Genomic DNA, 25,677 nt, shown 5'->3' with positions numbered 1-25,677 from the left:
TAAGGCGTCGGACTTCGGATCTGAAGATTACAGGTTCGAATGCTGTCACGCTCGTGTTTTATCAGTTCTGAAAAAGAAACATACCGTTTTAATGTAGCATTTGAGCAGTACGAAACAGTCTGAATGTTGCTGTTGACCATTTTCTGCTTGGAGATGCTCTTGAGCTTGAAACACACACTACAAGACCGGTGTTAACTACCGAAATGGTCGGCAGAGTGCCGTCACCGCGAGTTTCCACTGGCACTTGCACATCTAAAACAACGTCGGAAAGTAACTCGTTCGCCTTTTGAGTCACATCAAGTATGAGTGTTAATTTTGACGCCAATAGCTCTGCAGGTTGTCATGCAATTCCTTACCTCTCAGAAATGATTATGAAATAAAAGTGAAGTACGTGACGAGTGTGACGTTAGGAAAACATTAGGCAGCATGGAGAGATTCTGTATGGGACCACCCAACCCAAACGAGTACTGTGTGACGTGCTGCCCGGCAAGTACTCACCGAAGCAGCCCGGCTAGCTCAGTCGGTAGAGCATGAGCCTCTTAATCTCAGGGGCGTGGGTTCGAGCCCCACGCTGGGCGAAACGGAATTTTGTTCCGCTGCAGATGTAAATTACCGTTTTTCTGATTAACGTGATGTAATGGAAATAGCAACTTTAAACTTTGCCTTCGTCTCTGTCAGTCGCAAGGAAAGTGTATTTAAAGGAGAAGGTGATTTTGTAGACATGTGTGAAAGACATGTTCTGAAATGCAAGTGTTGTTGTTTGGAGAGGACATCGGTTACGTGTCAGATGTGTAGCCAAGCAGTAATGGGTCGCCATAGCTGCAAATATTAGTCGGTAATATGAAGTGTTGTCAGCTGAAGTCTGATGATCCAGACGACCGTAAGGACGAAGTACACAAAGGTACCGCTAGGCCGCGCCTCTTTAGCTCAGTTGTAGAGCACTGGACTAGTAAACCAAGGGTCGTGAGTTCCATCCTCAAAGGAAGAAGTCGAATTTTGGAAATCAGTTGCGCGTCGTGGCCGTATAGCAAACAGTATCTGTGATGACGAACAATTAGCGACATGCCTTTTATTAAGAATTACTCTCAGATGTGATTAAGGCGAATGGCGCAGATAAAGACTTCGCCAAAGCGGTTCAGCATAAGGTGGGACGAGGCAGTCTGAATTACATTTTATAGGTGTATTTCTCACATATGTCAGAGCCTCTCGCGGTCGTCGTCGTCGTCGTCGTCGTCGTCGTCGTCGTCGTCGTCGTCGTCGTCGTCGTCGCCGCCGCTTCTGCAGAAGTAGCAAATGGCCATCGTGGCAAATGCGGCGAGGCACGCCCTGCCTTCGATTCCGTATGCACAAAGTGTGTGGTCTAGTTTCCCAGTCTATATTTGGTCGGTCACGTAAGAGGTTGAATGTAACGAATGGGTGGGAAAGAGCAAGGGCAGCGGCTGTGTAGAACGAAAACACAAATTATCAGGGGTGTGAGCGTTTCGAGATGAGTCATATACAAGTTGCACTTGGTCGTCAGTGACTGTGTGGCCTAATGGATAAGGCGTCGGACTTCGGATCTGAAGATTACAGGTTCGAATGCTGTCACGCTCGTGTTTTATCAGTTCTGAAAAAGAAACATACCGTTTTAATGTAGCATTTGAGCAGTACGAAACCGTCTGAATGTTGCTGTTGACCATTTTCTGCTTGGAGATGCTCTTGAGCTTGAAACACACACTACAAGACCGGTGTTAACTAGCGAAATGATCGGCAGAGTGCCGTCACCGCGAGTTTCCACTGGCACTTGCACATCTAAAACAACGTCGGAAAGTAACTCGTTCGCCTTTTGAGTCACATCAAGTATGAGTGTTAATTTTGATGCCACTAGCTCTGCAGGTTGTCATGCAATTCCTTACCTCTCAGAAATGATTATGAAATAAAAGTGAAGTACGTCACGAGTGTGACGTTAGGAAAACATTAGGCAGCATGGAGAGATTCTGTATGGGACCACCCAAACCCAAACGAGTACTGTGTGACGTGCCGCCCGGCAAGTATTCACCGAAGCAGCCCGGCTAGCTCAGTCGGTAGAGCATGAGCCTCTTAATCTCAGGGGCGTGGGTTCGAGCCCCACGCTGGGCGAAACGGAATTTTGTTCCGCTGCAGATGTAAATTACCGTTTTTCTGATTAACGTGATGTAATGGAAATAGCAACTTTAAACTTTGCCTACGTCTCTGTCAGTCGCAAGGAAACTGTATTTGAAGGTGAAGGTGATTTTGTAGACATGTGTGAAAGACATGTTCTGAAATGCAAGTGTTGTTGTTTGGAGAGGACATCGGTTACGTGTCAGATGTGTAGCCAAGCAGTAATGGGTCGCCATAGCTGCAAATATTAGTCGGTAATATGAAGTGTTGTCAGCTGAAGTCTGATGATCCAGACGACCGTAAGGACGAAGTACGCAAAGGGACCGCTAGGCCGCGCCTCTTTAGCTCAGTGGTAGAGCACTGGACTAGTAAACCAAGGGTCGTGAGTTCCATCCTCAAAGGAAGAAGTCGAATTTTGGAAATCAGTTGCGCGTCGTGGCCGTATAGCAAACAGTATCTGTGATGACGAACAATTAGCGACATGCCTTTTATTAAGAATTACTCTCAGATGTGATTAAGGCGAATGGCGCAGATAAAGCCTTTGCCAAAGCGGCTCAGCATAAGGTGGGACGAGGCAGTCTGAATTACGTTTTATAGATGTATTTCTCACATATGTCAGAGCCTCTCGCGGTCGTCGTCGTCGTCGTCGTCGTCGTCGTCGTCGTCGTCGTCATCGTCGTCGTCGTCGCCGCCGCCGCTTCTGCAGAAGTAGCAAATGGCCATCGTGGCAAATGCGGCGAGGCACGCCCTGCCTTCGATTCCGTATGCACAAAGTGTGTGGTCTAGTTTCCCAGTCTATATTTGGTCGGTCACGTAAGAGGTTGAATGTAACGAATGGGTGGGAAAGAGCAAGGGCAGCGGCTGTGTAGAACGAAAACACAAATTATCAGGGGTGTGAGCGTTTCGAGATGAGTCATATACAAGTTGCACTTGGTCGTCAGTGACTGTGTGGCCTAATGGATAAGGCGTCGGACTTCGGATCTGAAGATTACAGGTTCGAATGCTGTCACGCTCGTGTTTTATCAGTTCTGAAAAAGAAACATACCGTTTTAATGTAGCATTTGAGCAGTACGAAACCGTCTGAATGTTGCTGTTGACCATTTTCTGCTTGGAGATGCTCTTGAGCTTGAAACACACACTACAAGACCGGTGTTAACTAGCGAAATGGTTGGCAGGGTGCCGTCACCGCGAGTTTCCACTGGCACTTGCACATCTAAAACAACGTCGGAAAGTAACTCGTTCGCCTTTTGAGTCACATCAAGTATGAGTGTTAATTTTGACGCCAATAGCTCTGCAGGTTGTCATGCAATTCCTTACCTCTCAGAAATGATTATGAAATAAAAGTGAAGTACGTGACGAGTGTGACGTTAGGAAAACATTAGGCAGCATGGAGAGATTCTGTATGGGACCACCCAACCCAAACGAGTACTGTGTGACGTGCTGCCCGGCAAGTATTCACCGAAGCAGCCCGGCTAGCTCAGTCGGTAGAGCATGAGCCTCTTAATCTCAGGGGCGTGGGTTCGAGCCCCACGCTGGGCGAAACGGAATTTTGTTCCGCTGCAGATGTAAATTACCGTTTTTCTGATTAACGTGATGTAATGGAAATAGAAACTTTAAACTTTGCCTACGTCTCTGTCAGTCGCAAGGAAACTGTATTTGAAGGTGAAGGTGATTTTGTAGACATGTGTGAAAGACATGTTCTGAAATGCAAGTGTTGCTGTTTGGAGAGGACATCGGTTACGTGTCAGATGTGTTGCCAAGCAGTAATGGGTCGCCATAGCTGCAAATATTAGTCGGTAATATGAAGTGTTGTCAGCCGAAGTCTGATGATGCAGACGACCGTAAGGACGAAGTACGCAAAGGTACCGCTAGGCCGCGCCTCTTTAGCTCAGTGGTAGAGCACTGGACTAGAAAACCAAGGGTCGTGAGTTCCATCCTCAAAGGAAGAAGTCGAATTTTCGAAATCAGTTGCGCGTCGTGGCCGTATAGCAAACAGTATCTGTGATGACGAACAATTAGCGACATGCCTTTTATTAAGAATTACTCTCAGATGTGATTAAGGCGAATGGCGCAGATAAAGCCTTTGCCAAAGCGGCTCAGCATAAGGTGGGACGAGGCAGTCTGAATTACGTTTTATAGATGTATTTCTCACATATGTCAGAGCCTCTCGCGGTCGTCGTCGTCGTCGTCGTCGTCGTCGTCGTCGTCGTCGTCGTCGTCGCCGCCGCCGCTTCTGCAGAAGTAGCAAATGGCCATCGTGGCAAATGCGGCGAGGCACGCCCTGCCTTCGATTCCGTATGCACAAAGTGTGTGGTCTTGTTTCCCAGTCTATATTTGTTCGGTCACGTAAGAGGTTGAATGTAACGAATGGGTGGGAAAGAGCAAGGGCAGCGGCTGTGTAGAACGAAAACACAAATTATCAGGGGTGTGAGCATTTCGAGATGAATCATATACAAGTTGCACTTGGTCGTCAGTGACTGTGTGGCCTAATGGGGAGTTCCGCTTGAGACGCGACAGCGATCGGACGTGCTGTGTATTCGATCCGCCGTTACCCTCGGGTTGTGAATATTTACCTTCTGTGTGTGACGTTTCTTTGTCTTCTGTTTTTTGTTGTTTCTTTGCCTTAGTGTTTGTTTTGTGTCTTGCGTTGTATTGCGGCTTTTGCCGCATTAATTAAGTGTTATGGCTTCCCGGTTGTTTCCGCGGAAGTGTACTCTCAGTTTTCAGTTTAACAAGGCTACCAGGAATGTCCAACCGACATCGTTGGAAATTCACGAATGGATTGTGGACACGATTGGCATTACATCGGACCAGGTACATACGGCGTATTTTGATACAGAATTATACTGCTTTTTTGTGAAATTGTTGAACCCGGTTTTGCTGGATAAGATATTACTTAAACATGGTGAGCAAGTGTCGTTCCGTCATAGGGATGGTTCTGTTAGCAGTGTTACTGTTTCAAATGCTGAAATTACGTATACCACAGTTCGGGTTTATAATTTACCCCCTGAAGTTGACAACAGCTATCTTAAGGAAGCTTTGCTTGGTTATGGTACTGTTCGGTCAATTCGAAATGAACGTTGGTCTGCACAACATAAGCTGCAATGTTATAATGGTGTCAGATCAGTTGAAATGCATATTAAGTCTAATATACCGTCCCATCTGATTGTATGTGGTTATCGTGTACATCTTACTTATGAGGGGCAGCTTGGTACATGTTTCCTATGTAATGAACATGGTCATGTTCGAGCTAATTGCCCTAAGCGGGTATTTGTGCTTAAAAATGGCCTAGCACAGCGCCGCAAATTAACGGTTGCCGATCTTGTGCCAGCAGCTTCCTCCACTGTTTCCTATCTGCCTCCTGCAGTAGCTTCTTCACAACAGGTGTCACCCTCCCCTGATGCAGGTTTTCCTCCGCTACCCACTCGCCCAGACGTATCGGCTGCTCCTATACCGATTCCGTCTGTTTCCAACAACAAACGCCGTCGTGCTAGTGATACCGGTAGCACTGATGACGAAGCTGCTGTTTCGCAGCCGGTTTGCGAATCTGATGAAAGAATTCCAGAATCTCCCATGCCTGTTTCGGAATCTGTTCCCGCTGTGTCTCCTGCTTTGCCTGATGACGTCAAACTTGCTGCCATGCCGTCGGCGCAAGAGCCACAACATTCGGTCGAGGTGTTGTTGACATCCCCACCGCCACAGGCATCACAACATGTTGACGACACTTCGGTGGAGACGGCTGTTTGTCGGAAAACCGCTCCTAGAACTGCGCGCTCCGCATCAGCAGACTCCAAACCTATCTTACCACCTCCTACACTTCCAATACCTACACATTCTGAAACCGGTGCCGATGTTCCTGATGCAGTTTTCCCCTTGATGGCTCCTCCTTCTGACTCCTCTCGCCCTGCTAATCCTTCGGACGCTTTGGTTGACGTGCCTGATCTCGAACCCCCCACTCCACCTGCTCTTGAATCTGGTGTGCATCAGATACGTCGTCGGGTGAAAGTGCCCCCCAATCTCCACGCGGTGCGGAAGAAACATAAGCATGCGAAGGACGACTCTGATTCCGTTGATTCTGGACAATCACCCTCTGCCATGTCTGATGTTGATGATATGGATGTAGTTGCTTCTAGTGTGGTGTAATTTGGGTTCATTTCCCATTTTTTGGTTGATGTTGCAGGCGTACACGTTTATTACCTTAAATATAAATGGCATTCAATCTGCTCTGAAGTTAGCGTCTCTGCAGCAGTTTATTTATGACTCTGCAGCTGATATTGTTTTCCTGCAGGAAGTCTCCGTTGCACACCTGTTTGTTCCTGGTTTTCGCACTATTATAAATTTTGCACCTGAGTTTTCTGCAGGTACTGCTTTCCTAATTCGTGACGGTATCCCCGTTACCGAAATTGAGCTTTTAGACTCGGGACGGGGCATTGGTTGTCGGTTATTTGACACGACCTTGGTTAACATTTACGCCCCCTCTGGTTCTAGCAAGCGGCAGGAAAGGTCTCGTTTTTATAAAGAGGATCTGATTTACCTTTTACGAAAAAATCCTGCGACCTTGATATTGGGGGGCGATTTTAATTGTGTGTTACAAGCTAAAGACCAATCCCCTCATTTTAATTATTGTTTCGAGCTACATTCTCTTGTACGTCAATTACGACTACGCGATGCGTGGGAGGTTAAACACCCCACTTTAGTTAAATTTACATTTTTTACTGCCACCTCAAGTAGTCGACTTGACCGATTGTATATTTCTGATCCCCTTAGTGTTTCTGTTTTAGATGTAGATGTTATTCCAGCCAGTTTTACGGATCATTGTGCCCTTTCTGTTATAATTAATTTGGAGCGTCAACCTCTTAAACTTTATAGGCCGCTGTGGAAATTAAATGTCTCCTTGCTCGATGACCCTGACATCGAACCTCTAATACAGACGGCGTGGGACTTTTGTTTACGTTCTCAGCGATACTATCCGTCTAAGCTTCATTGATGGATCCACTGTGTGAAGCCAAAACTACGTCGCACTTTAATGTCCTACAGTTATAATAGAGCGCGAGATCTGAAACTGACTTTTGAATATTACTATTCGGTGCTTCGCGAACTTTATGATACTTCTACAATGACATGTGCCCACCTTTCTGAGATTCGGAAAATTAAGGCCAAGCTACTTAGTATTAAGCGGCTTCAGATGGAAGGATTGAAGATTAAATCTAAACCACCGTCCACGTTAGCACATGAAATGACTTCTATGTACCATCTGTTTCGTCACCACAAGAACCGTCGACGTGTATTGATTGACGGCCTTATGGCAGCTGATGGTCGCCGGCTTACCTTACAGAATCAAATAACCCATGAACTTACCTGCTACTATGAGACGTTATATACTGCGGCTGATTCTGATCCGAATGATGTTGACGAGATTTTAACTGCTATCCCATCAGTTTTAACAGAGGACCATAATGCGAAATTTTTAGCTCCTTTTACTGCAGACGAAATTTCAGCTTTCATTGTTTGTTCAGCATCTCACAAATCTCCTGGTCCTGATGGCCTACCTAAGGAGTTTTTTGTTCGCTTTTGGCCTATTATAGGGCCTGTTTTTACGGATATTGTGAATGAAATCTTGAATGGTGGCACAATTCCAGCCGATTTCAAGAGAGGTACGGTTGTCCTGATACCTAAATCTGCTGGTTTGAAGACAGCTAGTGACTTTCGTCCTTTAACCCTATTAAATTTTGACTATAAGACGGCCGCTAGGGCTGTTAATGCACGTCTATCCCTCTTGCTTACACCTGTGATACCTCCTTGTCAAAACTGCTTTCCAGGGCGCTCTATATTGACGTCTCTGGCGGGGTATCGTGATGTCGTGTCGATTGTCGCTGTCACCAATATTTCCTGTGCGCTTTTATTTGTTGATTTTAGTAAGGCCTTTGATCGTGTGTCCCATTCGTTTTTAGAGCTTCTGCTGCGTCGGCTCGGTTTTAATGAACAGGCGCTGCTGGTACTTAAGAATATGACGACTGGCATTTCTGCTAAGATTGACATTAATGGCCAGCTGACAAAGGTCATTGATATTCAACGTGGCTTCCCGCAAGGTAGTCCTTTATCCATGACCCTTTATGCTCTCTCCCTTCAACCAGTCCTTACACGTCTCAACTCGACACTTCGTGGTCTTACGATCTCTGGGGTTACCCAGACGGCAACAGCTTATGCTGATGATTTGGTTGTTTTGCTTCGTTCCACCGCAGAAGTGCCGCAGTTGAAAATGGAACTCGATAAATTTTCTGCGGCCTCAGGTTCTCGTATCAATCCCCGTAAAAGCAAGCTCCTGAATTTGCGGGGCTTTGAACGTGTGGTTGTTCCGTGGGTTACAGCTGTTGAACACCATACACATTTAGGTATCTATCTTGAACGTTGTCCTCTTCGGATGGCTGCAAAAAATTGGCAAGTGGCCATTTCCAAGCTGCAAGGTGTTTTATTAGAACAGTCATGGCGTTCGATACCGCTACTGCAAAAAAAGCGTGTATTAGACACTTATGTTTTATGTAAAGTATATTACGTTGCTCAGCTGTTTCCGCTTCCCCGAATGCAGGGTGCAAAAATGGTCCAGCTTATTAACAGATATATTCGGCGGGGGCATATTTTTAAATTACGTTGTGATGTTCTTACGAAGCCGCGTCTTGAGGGCGGCTTGTCGTTCACCGACGTCCGTGTCAAGGCTGCTGCCCTTTAAGCGAACCCTCCATCTTTTATTATCTGAGTCCCCGACTGTTACTTCCCGATTATTCCATGTCGTTCGTCCTGCGAGCTTGTCACCGCCCATTAACGTTGGGCCTCTAAATGCGAAGCTACGGCATGTTCGGGACTTCTACACTGAGATTAGTTACCTAGATCTCCACTTACAACGTCGTCCTGTTATTACTACGCTAACCCTGCTTGACAAATGGCGACGGTCTTCTTCTTCCAACCCGATTGTTTTGCATTATCCCAGTTTTAATTGGCGTAACATATGGACGAATATTAGCTTACCCGTTCATTCAGCAACTGTTGCCTCCCTATGGTATAAGGTAGTTAATCAGCTGATTCCTACGAACGAACGCCTTCATCGTATAGGTTTATGTGTCTCTCCGCTTTGTCAAACGTGTGGTTGTGTTGATACACTCCAACACCGATTTACCTGCGCTGACCGTCATCGCATGTGGCACTGGCTGCGCCGACAATTGGCTTTACTCACCAGGAGCTCCGAATCGGCATTTAAGACTGATATTCTCTGCTGGCCGGACACGGTTTTTTATCCTCGGACCAAGAACAACACCGTTATGTGGCTTCTTGGCCGTTACATTTTTGCAGTGGTTGATGATCATGGTATTACCGATTTCATTTCGTTTACTGGTTACATGCTTCATGAGTACTGGACGCAAAAGTCTTTCCCACACCTTAAGAGGGACTTTGCGAATATGCTTACTATTGTTTTCGAAAAGGAAGGAGTTGGTTAAGTTTCAATTTCTATTGATCGCTCCTGCGCCTGAATCATTAATGGAACCGGTATAGGGGCATACTGAGCTAACTTCATGACAGGAAAGACATTCTCGCTAGTTCTTAGGTACAATCTTGGCAGGAAGGCAAAATAACTGTTTCGATAGACAACGCTTCATAAGTCCCGTGTTCACATATAAGTATCACAAGACTCCGAACCAAAGACAATTACAACGTATTGGTGACACTGTGCTTCAGTGCAGGGAGGAGGAGACGTCATGGCCAGGCCTCGGGATACGACCCCTGCCCAATGCGCCTCCACCTACCTGCCCTGGGTCATTACAAAGGAAAAACGAAAAAACAGTGTTAAAAAAATATGAATAAAGAAAAACCTAAAAAAAAAAAAAAGTGGTAGAGCACTGGTCCAATAAACCAGGGGTCGTAAGTTCCATCCTCACAGGAGAAATATGAATTTTGGAAAAAAAAAAAAAAAAATGGATAAGGCGTCGGACTCCGGATCTGAAGATTACAGGTTCGAATGCTGTCACGCTCGTGTTTTATCAGTTCTGAAAAAGAAACATACCGTTTTAATGTAGCATTTGAGCAGTACGAAACTGTCTGAATGTTGCTGTTGACCATTTTCTGCTTGGAGATGCTCTTGAGCTTGAAACACACACTACAAGACCGGTGTTAACTAGCGAAATGGTCGGCAGAGTGCCGTCACCGCGAGTTTCCACTGGCACTTGCACATCTAAAACAACGTCGGAAAGTAACTCGTTCGCCTTTTGAGTCACATCAAGTATGAGTGTTAATTTTGACGCCACTAGCTCTGCAGGTTGTCATGCAATTCCTTACCTCTCAGAAATGATTATGAAATAAAAGTGAAGTACGTGACGAGTGTGACGTTAGGAAAACATTAGGCAGCATGGAGAGATTCTGTATTGGACCACCCAAACCCAAACGAGTACTGTGTGACGTGCCGCCCGGCAAGTATTCACCGAAGCAGCCCGGCTAGCTCAGTCGGTAGAGCATGAGCCTCTTAATCTCAGGGGCGTGGGTTCGAGCCCCACGCTGGGCGAAACGGAATTTTGTTCCGCTGCAGATGTAAATTACCGTTTTTCTGATTAACGTGATGTAATGGAAATAGCAACTTTAAACTTTGCCTACGTCTCTGTCAGTCGCAAGGAAACTGTATTTGAAGGTGAAGGTGATTTTGTAGACATGTGTGAAAGACATGTTCTGAAATGCAAGTGTTGTTGTTTGGAGAGGACATCGGTTACGTGTCAGATGTGTAGCCAAGCAGTAATGGGTCGCCATAGCTGCAAATATTAGTCGGTAATATGAAGTGTTGTCAGCTGAAGTCTGATGATCCAGACGACCGTAAGGAGGAAGTACGCAAAAGTACCGCTAGGCCGCGCCTCTTTAGCTCAGTGGTAGAGCACTGGACTAGTAAACCAAGGGTCGTGAGTTCCATCCTCAAAGGAAGAAGTCGAATTTTGGAAATCAGTTGCGCGTCGTGGCCGTATAGCAAACAGTATCTGTTATGACGAACAATTAGCGACATGCCTTTTATTAAGAATTACTCTCAGATGTGATTAAGGCGAATGGCGCAGATAAAGCCTTTGCCAAAGCGGTTCAGCATAAGGTGGGACGAGGCAGTCTGAATTACGTTTTATAGATGTATTTCTCACATATGTCAGAGCCTCTAGCGGTCGTCGTCGTCGTCGTCGTCGTCGTCGTCGTCGTCGTCGTCGTCGTCGTCGTCGTCGTCGTCGCCGCCGCCGCTTCTGCAGAAGTAGCAAATGGCCATCGTGGCAAATGCGGCGAGGCACGCCCTGCCTTCGATTCCGTATACACAAAGTGTGTGGTCTAGTTTCCCAGTCTATATTTGGTCGGTCACGTAAGAGGTTGAATGTAACGAATGGGTGGGAAAGAGCAAGGGCAGCGGCTGTGTAGAACGAAAACACAAATTATCAGGGGTGTGAGCGTTTCGAGATGAGTCATATACAAGTTGCACTTGGTCGTCAGTGACTGTGTGGCCTAATGGATAAGGCATCGGACTTCGGGTCTGAAGATTACAGGTTCGAATGCTGTCACGCTCGTGTTTTATCAGTTCTGAAAAAGAAACATACCGTTTTAATGTAGCATTTGAGCAGTACGAAACCGTCTGAATGTTGCTGTTGACCATTTTCTGCTTGGAGATGCTCTTGAGCTTGAAACACACACTACAAGACCGGTGTTAACTAGCGAAATGGTTGGCAGGGTGCCGTCACCGCGAGTTTCCACTGGCACTTGCACATCTAAAACAACGTCGGAAAGTAACTCGTTCGCCTTTTGAGTCACATCAAGTATGAGTGTTAATTTTGACGCCACTAGCTCTGCAGGTTGTCATGCAATTCCTTACCTCTCAGAAATGATTATGAAATAAAAGTGAAGTACGTGACGAGTGTGACGTTAGGAAAACATTAGGCAGCATGGAGAGATTCTGTATGGGACCACCCAACCCAAACGAGTACTGTGTGACGTGCTGCCCGGCAAGTATTCACCGAAGCAGCCCGGCTAGCTCAGTCGGTAGAGCATGAGCCTCTTAATCTCAGGGGCGTGGGTTCGAGCCCCACGCTGGGCGAAACGGAATTTTGTTCCGCTGCAGATGCAAATTACCGTTTTTCTGATTAACGTGATGTAATGGAAATAGAAACTTTAAACTTTGCCTACGTCTCTGTCAGTCGCAAGGAATCTGTATTTGAAGGTGAAGGTGATTTTGTAGACATGTGTGAAAGACATGTTCTGAAATGCAAGTGTTGCTGTTTGGAGAGGACATCGGTTACGTGTCAGATGTGTTGCCAAGCAGTAATGGGTCGCCATAGCTGCAAATATTAGTCGGTAATATGAAGTGTTGTCAGCCGAAGTCTGATGATGCAGACGACCGTAAGGACGAAGTACGCAAAGGTACCGCTAGGCCGCGCCTCTTTAGCTCAGTGGTAGAGCACTGGACTAGTAAGCCAAGGGTCGTGAGTTCCATCCTCAAAGGAAGAAGTCGAATTTTCGAAATCAGTTGCGCGTCGTGGCCGTATAGCAAACAGTATCTGTGATGACGAACAATTAGCGACATGCCTTTTATTAAGAATTACTCTCAGATGTGATTAAGGCGAATGGCGCAGATAAAGCCTTTGCCAAAGCGGTTCAGCATAAGGTGGGATGAGGCAGTCTGAATTACGTTTTATAGATGTATTTCTCACATATGTCAGAGCCTCTCGCGGTCGTGGTCGTCGTCGTCGTCGTCGTCGTCGTCGCCGCTTCTGCAGAAGTAGCAAATGGCCATCGTGGCAAATGCGGCGAGGCACGCCCTGCCTTCGATTCCGTATGCACAAAGTGTGTGGTCTTGTTTCCCAGTCTATATTTGTTCGGTCACGTAAGAGGTTGAATGTAACGAATGGGTGGGAAAGAGCAAGGGCAGCGGCTGTGTAGAACGAAAACACAAATTATCAGGGGTGTGAGCATTTCGAGATGAGTCATATACAAGTTGCACTTGGTCGTCAGTGACTGTGTGGCCTAATGGATAAGGCGTCGGACTCCGGATCTGAAGATTACAGGTTCGAATGCTGTCACGCTCGTGTTTTATCAGTTCTGAAAAAGAAACATACCGTTTTAATGTAGCATTTGAGCAGTACGAAACCGTCTGAATGTTGCTGTTGACCATTTTCTGCTTGGAGATGCTCTTGAGCTTGAAACACACACTACAAGACCGGTGTTAACTAGCGAAATGGTTGGCAGGGTGCCGTCACCGCGAGTTTCCACTGGCACTTGCACATCTAAAACAACGTCGGAAAGTAACTCGTTCGCCTTTTGAGTCACATCAAGTATGAGTGTTAATTTTGACGCCACTAGCTCTGCAGGTTGTCATGCAATTCCTTACCTCTCAGAAATGATTATGAAATAAAAGTGAAGTACGTGACGAGTGTGACGTTAGGAAAACATTAGGCAGCATGGAGAGATTCTGTATGGGACCACCCAACCCAAACGAGTACTGTGTGACGTGCTGCCCGGCAAGTATTCACCGAAGCAGCCCGGCTAGCTCAGTCGGTAGAGCATGAGCCTCTTAATCTCAGGGGCGTGGGTTCGAGCCCCACGCTGGGCGAAACGGAATTTTGTTCCGCTGCAGATGCAAATTACCGTTTTTCTGATTAACGTGATGTAATGGAAATAGAAACTTTAAACTTTGCCTACGTCTCTGTCAGTCGCAAGGAATCTGTATTTGAAGGTGAAGGTGATTTTGTAGACATGTGTGAAAGACATGTTCTGAAATGCAAGTGTTGCTGTTTGGAGAGGACATCGGTTACGTGTCAGATGTGTTGCCAAGCAGTAATGGGTCGCCATAGCTGCAAATATTAGTCGGTAATATGAAGTGTTGTCAGCCGAAGTCTGATGATGCAGACGACCGTAAGGACGAAGTACGCAAAGGTACCGCTAGGCCGCGCCTCTTTAGCTCAGTGGTAGAGCACTGGACTAGTAAGCCAAGGGTCGTGAGTTCCATCCTCAAAGGAAGAAGTCGAATTTTCGAAATCAGTTGCGCGTCGTGGCCGTATAGCAAACAGTATCTGTGATGACGAACAATTAGCGACATGCCTTTTATTAAGAATTACTCTCAGATGTGATTAAGGCGAATGGCGCAGATAAAGCCTTTGCCAAAGCGGTTCAGCATAAGGTGGGATGAGGCAGTCTGAATTACGTTTTATAGATGTATTTCTCACATATGTCAGAGCCTCTCGCGGTCGTGGTCGTCGTCGTCGTCGTCGTCGTCGTCGCCGCTTCTGCAGAAGTAGCAAATGGCCATCGTGGCAAATGCGGCGAGGCACGCCCTGCCTTCGATTCCGTATGCACAAAGTGTGTGGTCTTGTTTCCCAGTCTATATTTGTTCGGTCACGTAAGAGGTTGAATGTAACGAATGGGTGGGAAAGAGCAAGGGCAGCGGCTGTGTAGAACGAAAACACAAATTATCAGGGGTGTGAGCGTTTCGAGATGAGTCATATACAAGTTGCACTTGGTCGTCAGTGACTGTGTGGCCTAATGGATAAGTTCCGCTTCAGACGCCGTGCAGTGTGGACGTGCCTAGTCTTCCGCTCCGCCGTAGCGTTACGTATAGTGGGATATCGTTTGTTTACGTGTAGTGTTGTACCTTCTGTAAGTTTTTCTCCGTCGTTGTTTCGTTCCTTGTGTTACTTTCTGTGTGTATTTCAGTGTTTTTGTGTAGCGGTTTAGACCGCGTAGTTTTTGAAAATGTCGTCTCAGGTTATTCCTCGTCAGGCTACAGTTAGTTTTGCTTTCGACAAGTCCACCCGCCATGTGCAACCTAGTTCCCTTGAGATTCATGATTGGTTAGTAGATACCTTTGGCATTAATTCGGATCAGGTGCACACTGCTTATTTTGATACAGAACTCTATGTTTTCTTTGTTAAATTTATGGACCCCCTTCAGGTTGATAAAATTATTTCCAAATTTGGTCATCAGGTTCTCTTTCGGCATCGGGATGATTCTGTCAGTACCGTACTGCTTTCAAATGCTTCCATTACGTACACCAGTGTTCGTGTTTACAACCTTCCGCCGGAGGTGGATAATGTGTATCTTAAGGAAGGTTTACTCAAGTATGGTGATGTTAAGAGTATTCGCCTTGAACGCTGGTCCAGCCAACATCGTCTGCAGTGTTACAGTGGCATTCGTTCCGTCGAAATGCACGTGAAGCAGAATATTCCCTCGCACCTGCAGATCGGTGGATATCGTGTCCATGTAACATATAGTGGTCAGGTTGGCGCCTGTTTTTTGTGTAATGAGAGTGGCCACGTGCGTACCAACTGTCCGCGGAGGGTTTTTGAGTTAAAAAATTCTCTCGAACAGCGTCGCAAGTTAACGGTCGCTGACCTCGTTGCAGGTGGTTCTGCTCTTGGTGTCGAACAGTCCAGTGGTAGTAGCGCCCAGCCGCAGGTTTTCCACGCCCCTGACACAGAATTTCCTCCTTTACGTGCCAAATCTGATGTTGTTCCGTCGGTTCCTCAGGTGGGTGTGCCGCTTTTGAATAATAAACGGCGTCGCGCACAAGATGGAAATAGTACGGATGAGGATCTCCCCGAGATACCCCAATCCGAGAGACCGACATCCTCCGAGCCACAGAGTAGTGTAGATGCTCCCTGTTCCCCAGAAGTAGCTGTTCCGGTAGCGGCTGCTGACGCCCCTCCGGCTTCCGACACGGCTTCTCTCGAGTCGGCTCGTCGGTCGGGCCTGTTGGCGCCGCCTTCCGAACCGACTTCGTTGTCACAACAAGTTGAGTCGCAACAACTTCCTGCTTCGCTGCCCCACACCTCTGCCAGCGGAGCTGCTCCGCTTCCTTCCAACTTAGCAGTTTCTGAGCTTCCTGCTCACGTTTCGCCTCCGTGTAGTCCATGTTTGCCGGAAGCTAATACTGGTGTAGACCAGTCCGTTTCGTCGGATGATTCCCCCGCGACCCTGGACCCTGACTGTGGACCGGCGCGGGTGTTGTCAGATACAGAACTTGACCCTCCTACGTCATCGGCGGCTGCCGCTTCCTTGCCCGTCAGCCGACGCAAGTTGCGCGTTCAGCCGAACGTCAATGCTGTTCGTAAAAAACCGAAACGTAAGGGACCCGCGGTAGGGGGTAGCAGTCCCCCTCCCTCGGATGCCTCCGTCTCCCCTGCTATGGACTGTGATGTTGATGCGTCGGTGTAGGTGATTTCTTCCCTCGCTTTTCTCTCCATGGTTCAAGCATACACCTTTATTACCTTAAATGTTAACCGTATTGAGTCTCTCGTTCGCAGTGCCTCTTTGCGGCAGTTTCTCTACGACTCCTGTGCGGACGTAGTATTTTTGCAGGAAGTATTGTTTTCTGATCTCTCTCTACCTGGATTTCAAACTGTTTTTAATGTCACACCGGAGAATTCAACAGGAACTGCTCTTTTCTTTCGAGAAGGTATTCCTATTACTGACATTGAATTCCTTGACTCTGGCCGTGGGATTGGTTGTCGTCTTTTTGATCTCCACCTAGTTGTTTTGTATGCCCCCTCTGGTTCGGGTCGCACTGTGGCTCGATTGCGCTTTTATAAGGAAGAGCTTATTTATCTTTTGCGCAAGAGTCCTCGGAGTTTCCTGCTCGGAGGCGATTTTAATTGTGTTTTACGCCCTGAAGACCAGTCCCCCAATTTTAATTATTGCCGAGATTTACATGACTTGGTTCGTACGATGCACCTGCGTGATGTTTGGGAACACAAATATCCAACCCTGGTGAAATTTACGTATTTTACCGCGTCCTCATGCAGTAGACTCGACAGATTCTACTTCTCTGATTTTTTATGTGATAACATTCTTTCTGTCGATGTTATTCCTACTAGTTTTTCTGACCATTGTGCTTTTACTGCAACTGTAAATCTTCGTCACCAACCAGCAAAGCTTTATCGTTCCCAGTGGATGTTAAATGTTTCCCACCTTGCCGACAGTGCCATTGATAAAGTTGTAAGTGCCGTGTGGGAGCGATGTCTTCGCTCCGTCCCGCGTTACCCCTCCTTGCTCGTTTGGTGGACTGCGTTTGCCAAGCCCAAGATTCGTCAGACTTTGATTTTTTACTGTGCCGCAAGGGCGCGTGATTTTAAGTACACGTATGAATTTTACTACTCTGTCCTGCGTGAACTGTATGACGCGGCGGGTCCTTCTCCTCTGCGGATCCATGATGTTCGTCGTATTAAAGCCAAGCTCTTGACCCTCAAACGACGACAGTTGGATGGTCTGCGAGTAAAGTCGAAAACTCACTCTCTTGTTGAAGGTGACTGACTTCTTTGTACCACCTGCTGCGGCATCAGACTCGACGTCGTCGCTCCTTCATCTCTTCTCTTATGGTGGATGATGGACGACAGCTTATTGCACAGGAGGATATGACTCGTGCTCTTCATCAGTATTACGCTAATCTCTATTCTGCCGATGATTCTGGTGCGTCACTTTCTGATGATGTCCTTGAGGATCTTCCTGCGACGATCACGCCTGACGCGAACGGCGACTTTCTCCGGGAGTTGCAGGTAGATGATGTTTTTGATTTTATTGCTCACTCTCCGTCCGGTAAATCGCCGGGTCCAGACGGCCTGCCTAAAGAATTTTATCTCCGTTTTTGGCCTCTTTTGGGTGGCAATTTCACTCAGATTTTAAATGAGATTGTCAGGGTGATGGATGTGCCTGCCGATTTTAAAGTAGGGAAAATTGTTTTAATTCCGAAGTCCACTGGTCGTTTATCTACTGCCAATCTTCGACGGCTCACATTGCTGAACTTTGATTACAAGACAGCTGCTAGAGCACTCAATAGTCGATTGTCTTCACTGCTTCGGGGTGTGATTTATGCACATCAATGTTGTTTTCCTGGTAGATCTATTCTGACCCCAGTAGCCGAATATCGGGATGTTGTCTCGGTTGCGGCGGTTACAAACGTTCATTGTGCCTTTGCTTTCCTCGATTTTTATAAGGCTTTTGATCACGTCAGTCATGTGTTTTTAGATCATGTTTTAGATACAATAGGTTTTAACGCTTCATCACGTGGTGTTCTTGGTAATTTGTATAGGGGAATAACTGCTCGGGTGTCAGTCAATGGGCAGCTGACGCCGCCCTTTGCTATCCGCCGAGGGGTACCTCAGGGTAGTCCGCTCTCTATGTCGCTATTCATATTGTCCCTGGAACCGCTGCTTCGGACTCTCGCTTTCAAGCTTCAGGGTATGACCCTCTCTGGTGGGAAGCTCACTGTTAAGGCGTACGAGGACGATGTCGTTGTTCTCCTCCGTCAACGTGATGATATCACATTGTTGAAAGGGGCAGTCGATGCATACTGTTGTGTCTCTGGAGCGCGTCTTAATCAGGGTAAGTGTAAGTTCCTTGATATTCGAGGGTTTCGCGATGCTGATGTTCCTTGGGCCACTTTTGTCGATCGCCATACGTCATTGGGGATTACCATTGATCGGTGTCCTATAAAAATGGCGGCTCTTAATTGGAAATCTGTCACCGAGAAGATACAGGGGGCTCTAATGGTCCATGAGCAGCGCTCTGCTACCATTTTGCAAAAAAATCAGAATTTTAGACACATACGTGTTATGTAAAGCCTATTATTTTGCTCAGCTGTTCCCCCTTCCCATTATGGTGGCGAAAAGGTTGCGCCAATTGTGTAGCAGGTTTATATGGAAGGGTCATCTATTCAAGTTGCGTTACGAGGTTATGACGAAACCGCGTATCTCCGGAGGCTTGGGCCTCACTGACATTATTCGCAAGGCATCTGCCTTGTACGTCCGCCGTACGACTCTCATTGTTACGCAAGAAGTGACTTCAATTACATCCAGACTTTTTACTGTTGTGCGTCCGAAGAGCCTTGCTCCACCTGTCGACGTCAGTCGCCTCAATTTTAAGTTGAAACACGTCCGGGAATTTTATATTGCGGTTAGTTACCTCGGTGACGTCTTCTTGCGACGACCGGTGCCAACGACCAAGAGCTTGATTGCCCGTTGGGAGGGGCTGGCCGGTCCCAATCCAATCGAACTGGCGTCTCCATCAGTGTCCTGGAAGAACGTCTGGAGGAATGTTAGTCTGCCGATCCACACTATGGCTGTGGCGTCCACGTGGTGTAGGGTAGTTAATGGTTTGGTCCCCACCAACGTACGACTGCACCGTATTGGTCTTTCTGACACGGACAACTGCACTCGGTGTGGTCTCCAGGACACACTTGAGCATCGATTCACCTGCAGTGGGCACCTTGCTAATTGGATTTGGCTCAGGAAACTACTGGCTTTGTCACTAGGACAGCCGAAACCGCTTACACCATTGATATCATCGTACGGCCCGATTCTTCCTTTTATCCGCGAACGAAGCTCAATACCGTTATGTGGTTGCTTGGACACTTCGTACATTTTGTTATTAGTTGTCATGAAGAGGATGAACACCTAATGTTTCGACAGTACATTCTTACTCCTTACTGGAACCGATTGCGCATGCCAGGACTCCGTGAAGATTTAGCAAATATGCTTAGCCTGACATTTGAAAGGGAGGGTGTTGTCTAAGGTCGCCTGTGTTAGCCGATTTCCTATATACTGTTTTCGGATTTGCCACATTTCTGTAAACTACTTTTCTAAACCTGGACTGAAGTTTTGTGGATATTTAGGACGAACAAGAAAAACAAACGTGAGACCAAGAACAGCGACAGTACGGGAAAGTACGACGCCGTAGTACAGGTGCCATTCGGAAATAGGACGGTGGAGTCATCGTGGCCGGGTCTCGGGTTTCGACCCATGCCCGCTTTCTTTCCGCAGGCCTGAATCTGAGTGTCACCCCTAAACTTTAAACAATGGCATGTCAAGTAATACAAAAAAAAAAAGTGGAAGAGCACTGGTCTAGTAAACCAGGGACATGAGTTCAAAAAAAAAAAAATGGATAAGGCGTCGGACTTCTGATCTGAAGATTACAGGTTCGAATGCTGTCACGCTCGTGTTTTATCAGTTCTGGAAAAGAAACATACCGTTTTAATGTAGCATTTGAGCAGTACGAAACCGTCTGAATGTTGCTGTTGACCATTTTCTGCTTCCAGATGCTCTTGAGCTTGAAACACACACTACAAGACCGGTGTTAACTAGCGAAATGGTCGGCAGAGTGCCGTCACGGCGAGTTTTCACTGGCACTTGCACATCTAAAACAACGTCAGAAAGTAACTCGTTCGCCTTTTGTGTCACATCAAGTATGAGTGTTAATTTTGACGCCACTAGCTCTGCAGGTTGTCATGCAGTTCCTTTACCTCTCAGAAAAGATTATGAATAAAAAGTGAAGTACGTGACGAGTGTGACGTTAGGAAAACATTAGGCAGCATGGAGGGTGTCTGTATGGGACCACACAACCCAAACGAGTACTGTGTGACGTTCTACCCGTCAAGTATTCACCGAAGCAGCCTGGCTAGCTCAGTCGGTAGAGCATAAGACTCTTCATATCAGAGTCGTGTGTTCGAGCCCCACACTGGGCGGAACGGAATTTTGTTCCGCTGCAGATGTAAAAAACCGTTTTTCTGACTAACGTGATGTAATGGAAATAGCAACTTTAAACATTGCCTACGTCTCTGTCAGTCGCAAGGAAACTGTATTTGAAGGTGAAGGTGATTTTGTAGACATGTGTGAAAGACATGTTCTGAAATGCAAGTGTTGTTGTTTGGAGAGGACAATTGGTTACGAGTCAAATGTGTAGCCAAGCAGTAATGGGTCGCCATAGCTGCAAATATTAGTCGGTAATATGAAGTGATGTCAGTTGAAGTCTGATGATCCAGACGACCGTAAGGACGAAGTACGCAAAAGTACCGCTGGACGCGCCGCCTTAGCTCAGTGGTAGAGCACTGGTCTAGTAAACCAAGGGTCGTGACCTCCATCCTCAAAGGAGGAAGTCGAATTTTGGAAATCAATTGAGCGTCGTGGCCGTATAGCAAACAGTATCTGTGACGAAGAACAATTAGCGACATGCCTTTTATTAAGAATTACTCTAAGATGTGATTAAGGCGAATGGCGCAGATAAAGCTTTGTCAAAGCGGTACAGCATGAGGTGGGGCGAGGCAGTCTGGAATACATTTTATAGATGTATTTCTCGCATATATCGGAGCCTCTCGCGGTCGCCGTCGTCGTCGTCGTCGTCGTCGCCGCTTCTGCAGAAGTAGAAAAATGGCCATCGTAGCAAATGCGGCGAGGGACGCCCTGCCTTCGATTCCGTATGCACAAAGTGTGTGGTCTTGTTTCGCAGTCTATATTTGGTCGGTCACGTAAGAGGTTGAATGTAACGAATGGGTGGGAAAGAGCAAGGGGCAGCGGCTGTGTAGAACGAAAACACAAATCATCAGGGGTGTGAGCGTTTCGAGATGAGTCATATACAAGTTGCACTTGGTCGTCAGTGACCGTGTGGCCTAATGGGTAAGGCGTCGCTCTTCGGATCTGAAGATTACAGGTTCGAATACTATCACGCACGTGTTTTATCAGTTTTTAAAAAGAAACATACAGTTTTAATGTAGCAATTGAGCAGTACGAAACCGTCTGAATGTTGCTGTTGTCCATTTTCTGCTTGGAGATGCTCTTGAACTTGAAACACACACTACAAGACCGGTGTTAACTAGCGAAATGGTCGGCAGAGTGCCGTCACCGCGAGTTTTCACTGGCACTTGCACATCTAAAACAACGTCGGAAAGTAACTCGTTCGCCTTTTGAGTCACATCAAGTATGAGTGTTAATTTTGACGCCACTAGCTCTGCAGGTAGTCATGCAATTCCTTTACCTCTCAGAAATGATTATGAAATCAAAGTGAAGTACGTGACGAGTGTGACGTTAGGAAAACATTAGGCAGCATGGAGAGATTCTGTATGGGCCCACCCAACCCAAACGAGTACTGTGTGACGTTCTACCCGGCAAATATTCACTGAAGCAGCCCAGCTATCTCAGTCGGTAGAGCATGAGACTCTTAATCACAGGGTCGTGTGTTCGAGCCCCACGCTGGGCGGAACGGAATTTTGTTCCGCTGCAGATGTAAATTACCGTTTATCTGATTAACGTGATGTAATGGAAATAGCAACTTTAAATTTTGCCTACGTCTCTGTCAGTCGCAAGGAAACTGTATTTGAAGGTGAAGGTGATTTTGTAGACATGTGTGAAAGACATGTTCTGAAATGCATGTGTTGTCGTTTGGAGAGCACATCGGCTACGTGTCAGATGTGTAGCCAAGCAGTAAAGGGTCGCCATAGCTGCAAATAGTAGTCGGTAATATGAAGTGTTGTCAGCTGAAGTCTGATGATCCAGACGACCGTAACGACGAAGTACGCAAAAGCACCGCTAGTCCGCGCCTCTTTAGCTCAGTGGTAGAGCACTGGTCTAGTAAACCAAGGATCGTGAGTTCCATACTCAAAGGAGGAAGTCGAATTTTGGAAATCAGTTGCGCGTCGTGGCCGTATAGCAAACAGTATCTGTGATGACGAACAATTAGCGACATGCCTTTTATTAAGAATTACTCTCAGATGTGATTAAGGCGAATGGCGCAGATAAAGCCTTTGCCAAAGCGGTACAGCATAAGGTGGGACGAGGCAGTCCGAATTACATTTTATAGATGTATTTCTCACATACGTCAGAGCCTCTCGAGTTCGTCGTCGTCGTCGTCGTCGTCGCCGCTTCTGTAGAAGTAGCAAATAGCCATCGTGGCAAATGCGGCGAGGCACGCCCTGCCTTAGATTCCGTATGCACAAAGCGTGTGGTCTTGTTTCGCAGTCTATATTTGGTCGGTCACGTAAGAGGTTGAATGTAACGAATGGGTGGGAACGAGCAAGGGGCAGCGGCTGTGTAGAACGAAAACACAAATTATCAGGGGTGTGAGCGTTTCGAGATGAGTCATACACAAGTTGCCCTTGGTCGTCAGTGACTTTGTGGCCTAATGGATAAGGCGTCGGACTTCGGATCTGAAAATTACAGGTTCGAATGCTGTCACGCTCGTGTTTTATCAGTTCTGAAAAAGAAACATACCGTTTTAATTAGCAATTGAGCAGTACGAAACCGTCTGAATGTTGCTGTTGACCATTTTCTGCTTGGAGATGCTCTTGAGCTTGAAACACACACAACAAGACCGGTGTTAACTAGCGAAATGGTCGGCAGAGTGCCGTCACCGCGAGTTTTCACTGGCACTTGCACATCTAAAACAATGTTGGAAAGTAACTCGTTCGCCTTTTGAGTCACATCAAGTATGAGTGTTAATTTTGACGCCAGCAGCTCTGCAGGTTGTCATGCAATTCCTTTACCTCTCAGAAATGATTATGAAATAAAAGTGAAGTACGTGACGAGTGTGACGTTAGGAAAACATTAGGCAACATGGAGAGATTCTGTACGGGACCACCCAACCCAAACGAGTACTGCGTGACGTGCTGCCCGGCAAGTATTCACCGAAGCAGCCCGGCTAGCTCAGTCGGTAGAGCATAGGACTCTTAATCTCAGGGTGGTGGGTTCGAGCACCACGCTGGGCGGAACGGAATTTTGTTCCGCTGCAGATGTAAATTGCCGTTTTTCTGATTAACGTGATGTAATGGAAATAGCAACTTTAAACTTTGCGTACGTCTCTGTCAGTCGCAAGGAAACTGTATTTGAAGGTGAAGGTGATTTTGTAGACATGTGTGAAAGACATGTTCTGAAATGCAAGTGTTGTTGTTTGGAGAGCACATCGGTTATGTGTCAGATGTGTAGCCAAGCACTAATGGGTCGCCATAGCTGCAAATATTAGTCGGTAATATGAAGTGTTGTCAGCTGAAGTCTGATGATCCAGAAGACCGTAAGGACGAAGTACGCAAAAGTACCGCTAGGACGCGCCTCTTTAGCTCAGTGGTAGAGCACTGGTCTAGCAAACAAAATGTCGTGAGTTCCATCCTCAAAGGAGGAAGTCGAATTTTGAAAATCAGTTGCGCGTCGTCTCCGTATAGCAAACAGTATCTGTGATGACGAACAATTAGCGACATGCCTTTTATTAAGAATTACTCTCAGATGTGATTAAGGCGAATGGCGCAGATAAAGCCTTTGCCAAAGCGGTACAGCTCACATCTTCGGCGTAACTCGAGAGGGTTGCGCCCTTCGATATTATTGTCGTTAATATCGAAGTGCTAGGAGTTTCAGTGATCGCTGCAGCTGCCGTTGTCCCGAGCCTTTGCCGCCATTGGTCCCAGCCGCCGCTGCCGCCGCCGCCGCCGCCGGTCTCCCGCCGACGCCGGTTGCCGCCATCGTATCCGGTTCCTGCCGCTGCTGCTGTTGCCGACCGCCGCCGACGCCGCCGCCGCCGCCGCCGGCGCCGCATCTGGTTCTTGCCGCCGCTGCCGCTGCTCGCCGCCGACGCCGCCGCCGGTTCCCGCCGCCCTGCCGGTTCCCGCCGCCGCCGCCGGTTTCCGCCGCCGCCGCCGTTTCCCGCCGCCGCCGCCGCCGCCGCCGCCGCCGCCGCCGCCGCCGCCGCCGCCGGTCTCCCGCCGCCGCCGCCGCCGCCGCCATATCCGGTTCCTGCCGCTGCTGCTTTTGCCGACCGCTGCCGCCGCCGCCGCCGCCGCTCCCTGCCCGTCTTTCGTTCTGTCGTCTCTGCTTACGTCTTACCCTTCCTCTTCGTCAATCTCTTGTCCTTGTCCTTTGACTGTCCCCTGTTATTTTCCCTCTTTTCCCCTCTCCCACTTATCCTCTCACCATGACAACCCCCACAACTACCGCCACTACCACTGCAATCGTGTACACGTCCCCCTCACTTGCTGCCACCACCATCACGTGGTGTGCTCAACCACCGCCTACCCCATATATTCCCCCCCTCCTCACTCTTCCCACCCCCGCTCCTTTTGTTGCTCCCTCCCCTGTTCCTACCCCCCATGCCTCACGTGACCCATTCCCTCCCCTCCCACATGTAACTCATGCCACCCCCGCCAGGGTTGTTGCCCGTCGGGCCACCACCCACGCCAAACCATCATCATCGTCATCACCATCACCATCACCATCGCCCTCGCCATCGCCAGTGCCAACCACTGCCACTGCATCTTCTGTGGCGCCAGCTCCAGATCCAGCGCCAGCACCAGCACCACCACCAGTGCCTGCACCGCCGGTGGGACCTGCCATCTCCCGCCATCTCCCGGTCGTCCCCATCCCCCACACCTCTTCCCATCCCTCTCCTGCTGTGAAACGTCCCAGCGGCACCCCAGCCTCTTCTGCTCCCAAGAAGTCGCAGACTCTCCCCCCTCCAACCCCCCAGGATGCCATGGATACCACCCCACCTGCCCTATCTACTCCCTCCTCTACCTCCCCCTCCTACAGGTACCTCCTTTCTCACCCTGATCCCTCTCTCCTGGAGGCCCGCAATCTTACCCTTCTCCTCCGCCAGCACTTCCCCGGAGCCCCGATCTCCCTTCTCACCCCCCGTCGGGACTCCGTCCTGATCACATTCCCCAGCCCCACCCTCCACTCCGACATCCTCTCCCGCATTCCCCTCACCCGGTTTGGTCCCCATGCCTCCCTTGCCCCTGCTCCCTCCCCCTTCTCATCC

At 47.8% G+C, this 25,677-nt stretch overlaps 8 non-coding genes across 8 annotated transcripts; all 8 read left to right on the top strand.

Annotated features, from left to right (window-relative positions):
• Positions 1-505: 505 nt before the first annotated feature.
• On the top strand, positions 506-578 carry Trnak-cuu (transfer RNA lysine (anticodon CUU)). Its single transcript has one exon. It is a non-coding gene; the product is annotated as a tRNA-Lys (tRNA).
• A 1,467-nt stretch (positions 579-2,045) lies between these two features.
• Trnak-cuu (transfer RNA lysine (anticodon CUU)) lies at positions 2,046-2,118 on the top strand. The gene has a single exon. It is a non-coding gene; the product is annotated as a tRNA-Lys (tRNA).
• Positions 2,119-3,587: 1,469 nt separating this feature from the next.
• Trnak-cuu (transfer RNA lysine (anticodon CUU)) lies at positions 3,588-3,660 on the top strand. The gene has a single exon. It is a non-coding gene; the product is annotated as a tRNA-Lys (tRNA).
• Positions 3,661-10,596: 6,936 nt separating this feature from the next.
• Positions 10,597-10,669, top strand: Trnak-cuu (transfer RNA lysine (anticodon CUU)). The gene has a single exon. It is a non-coding gene; the product is annotated as a tRNA-Lys (tRNA).
• A 1,475-nt stretch (positions 10,670-12,144) lies between these two features.
• Positions 12,145-12,217, top strand: Trnak-cuu (transfer RNA lysine (anticodon CUU)). Its single transcript has one exon. It is a non-coding gene; the product is annotated as a tRNA-Lys (tRNA).
• Positions 12,218-13,656: 1,439 nt separating this feature from the next.
• On the top strand, positions 13,657-13,729 carry Trnak-cuu (transfer RNA lysine (anticodon CUU)). The gene has a single exon. It is a non-coding gene; the product is annotated as a tRNA-Lys (tRNA).
• Positions 13,730-22,064: 8,335 nt separating this feature from the next.
• Trnak-cuu (transfer RNA lysine (anticodon CUU)) lies at positions 22,065-22,137 on the top strand. The gene has a single exon. It is a non-coding gene; the product is annotated as a tRNA-Lys (tRNA).
• Positions 22,138-23,568: 1,431 nt separating this feature from the next.
• Positions 23,569-23,641, top strand: Trnak-cuu (transfer RNA lysine (anticodon CUU)). The gene has a single exon. It is a non-coding gene; the product is annotated as a tRNA-Lys (tRNA).
• The last annotated feature ends 2,036 nt before the right edge of the window (positions 23,642-25,677 follow it).

The sequence above is a fragment of the Schistocerca gregaria genome, chromosome 8 (assembly GCF_023897955.1).
Source record: "Schistocerca gregaria isolate iqSchGreg1 chromosome 8, iqSchGreg1.2, whole genome shotgun sequence".
In the NCBI taxonomy this organism is placed as follows: Eukaryota; Metazoa; Arthropoda; class Insecta; order Orthoptera; family Acrididae; genus Schistocerca; species Schistocerca gregaria.
Note: the sequence above shows the minus strand (reverse complement) of the source record. Positions and strands in the feature narration are given on the sequence as shown.